A 2,611-nucleotide genomic window follows, 5' to 3' on the forward strand; every position below is an offset into this window, starting at 1 on the left:
TGTATTCCATCTGGTGAGGTCCATGTGTATAGTCGTCTCTTATGCTGTCTAAAGACGGTATTTGAAATGAACAAATCATTGATTCTGCAGAATTCTATCATGTGTTCTCCAGCATCATTTCTATCACCAGGGCCATATTTTCCAACTACTGATCCTTCCTCTTTGCTCCCAACCTTTGCATTCCAATCACCTAGTAATGATAAATACATTTTGATTGCATGTTTGATCAATTTCAGATTATAGAAGTTGGTAGAATTCTTCCATTTCATCCTCACTTGCTTTAGTGGTTGGTGTGTAAATTTAAATAATATTGGTATTAACTGGGCTTCCCTGTCGGCGCATGGATATTATCCTATCACAGACAGTGTTGTACCTCATGACTGATCTGGATATGTTCTTTTTGCCCATGAATGCAACACCATTCCTCTTCATTTGTCACTGACCACATAGTAAACTATGTGAATGTCAGATTCAAAATGGTCAACACCAGTGCATTTCAGTTCATTAATGCCTAAAATATCTATGTTTATGTGTTCCATTTCATTTTTGCCAGAAAAACGAACAAATCTGAATTGGAAAAAGTACAATCATAATGCTGTAGAATCAATGATGGTGACGATGTCATCAGAAGGGAATCAGTCTCTGGAGAAGGACATCTTGCTTGGTTGTTGTTGGTTAAGTGTCATGGAGTCACTTCCAACTCACAGCGACCCTGTGTAGGGTTTCCGAGGTGCAGCTAGTGGGTTTGAACTGACAACCCTGCAGTTAGCAGTCCAGAGCTTATCCTACAATGTTTGGTAGAGTCAGTGAATGAGAGGAAGGCCTTCAACTTGATGGATTGATACAGTGGTTGCAACAATGGGCTCAAACATAGCAATGACTGTAAGGATGGCACACAGGACCAAACAGCGTTTCACTCTGTTGTCAGATGGATTTGCAGGTACCCAACAACTGCTACTTGGAAACCCTATATAGTGTCGCTATGGGTTGGAATCGACCAGACGGCACTTTACGACAACAACAAACAACAAAAATGGCTGTTTCTATTCCAGCCCCTGAACCTTTAACAGCACAAATGATTACAAGACATACAGCCAAGGACAAAGTCGCATATAAGTAAGGGTAATGCCAGGCAGGAATTTAATATTAGACATGCTCCAAAGACACTAAAGTGACTGTCACTTTGCAGTCCGAGGGAAAAAAGCACCATTTCAAAGTAGAGTGTGTGGACTTCCTTTTATTCAGAGAAATATTAGGTCACCAAAGCAACTCTATGACATATATGTTTCGTTACAAGTCTTGAGACCTAACAGTTTCATTTCGTGTCATTTTGCAGAGAGCCAAAAAAACAAAGGGTTGTTCTAAGTTCGCCGGCCAAACCAAGGAGGAAGCTCTTTCTGGGCCAGGGCAGCGTACTAGGAAAGTCTTCAAAGTCTCAAGAGCTCTACATCCCCGTCTTGAGAAAAGCAGCATCTTTTCCAGCTCAAAATAAAAATGTATGGCGAATTCCCCCCTGCCCTCCACAGCAGTTTACACAGTTCCTATTTTAGACAAGCTTTCCATGATCGAAATCTGTGGATATGAGCACAATACTAGAAAGCCTACTGATAAGGAGCTGGCGAGCCGGTTTGGGGCCCACATTGGGAAAATAGAGGTGACAGGGATACATCAACAACCCCCGTTTAACAGAGAGCAGCGAGGAACAAGGCAAGGAGGGAAAGCGCGATGTCTACTGGACAAAGCCAAACACAGGCCCATCAAAGGGCGCCAGACCGCGCCAACAAGTTCGTGCATCCGCGCCGACCCTCGGACGGCGGTCCAAGTGGGGGTGTGATACTATTCCCGCGCACAAACCCCCCACAATCGAACTGGCGCACGCGCACCGCCACCTTTGCCAACAGCTCGGGCGGGAGTCAAAAATCTCAGAAATTGTATGCCCAGCCCCCGCCAGGGAGATCGCGCATGCGTGATGACGCCTAGGCCTGAGGCCTAAGCCCCGGGCTGGGGACTGCTACCCCCAGTCAAGGCCGCTCCTCAGTCTTGGCTGTGCCCGGGAACTCGGGCCCGGGGTGGGGTGTGAGGGAAGGTGACCCGTGTTGGGGTAACCTGAAAGCGGCCTGCTTCATGCTTGGCGTCACCCTCCAGCCCCTTACCTCAACGTAGGCTGGAGCCGCGTCTGCTCCGCCTTCTGGGTTGCAGTTAAGGCACAGTTAGGGGACTGGCGCCGCGACGACTTGGCGCCACCCCTTGAACCGGCCAGGCCTTGGCGGGAAGCGCTAGGGTGCCCGTCCAGGGAGGGGGAGGGGGAGGAAGGGCAGCGCCGACAGGGCTGGGGGCCAGCGGAGTACCTAGCCCCTCCTTTCCTCCCCCACTACCCTCTGCGGCGCCCGCCCCTCTGCCCCCCACCCCCCACCATTCACCGCGGCTTAGGAGCGGACCCCAGCGGGCACAGCCTCTGTGGGAATCCACCACCCCATCCCGCCTGCTCCAGAGTTCGGTTCCCAAAGTCTTGGGAGTATGGAGATGCCTAACCTGGAAGGTTGGGGCGCCTATGACGATGTGGGTGACCTTTTTCCCAATCTTTCTCCCCCAGCCTATTCCTGCTTTTCTT

At 49.6% G+C, this 2,611-nt stretch overlaps 1 protein-coding gene across 3 annotated transcripts in view; it reads right to left on the reverse strand.

Annotated features, from left to right (window-relative positions):
* RCBTB2 (regulator of chromosome condensation (RCC1) and BTB (POZ) domain containing protein 2) overlaps positions 1-2,326 on the reverse strand; it is an 84,372-nt gene extending 82,046 nt beyond the window's left edge. The window contains exon 1 of one of the 3 annotated variants that reach the window (XM_006837644.1): positions 2,154-2,326. The gene's annotated coding sequence lies outside the window, so the exon portion shown is untranslated. The remainder of the gene's footprint in view (positions 1-2,153) is intronic. The other 2 variants (XM_006837642.1, XM_006837643.1) reach the window with 2 other exon arrangements.
* Between the last annotated feature and the right edge of the window lie 285 nt (positions 2,327-2,611).

Source organism: Chrysochloris asiatica, unplaced genomic scaffold, assembly GCF_000296735.1.
Source record: "Chrysochloris asiatica unplaced genomic scaffold, ChrAsi1.0 scaffold00022, whole genome shotgun sequence".
In the NCBI taxonomy this organism is placed as follows: domain Eukaryota; kingdom Metazoa; phylum Chordata; class Mammalia; order Afrosoricida; family Chrysochloridae; genus Chrysochloris; species Chrysochloris asiatica.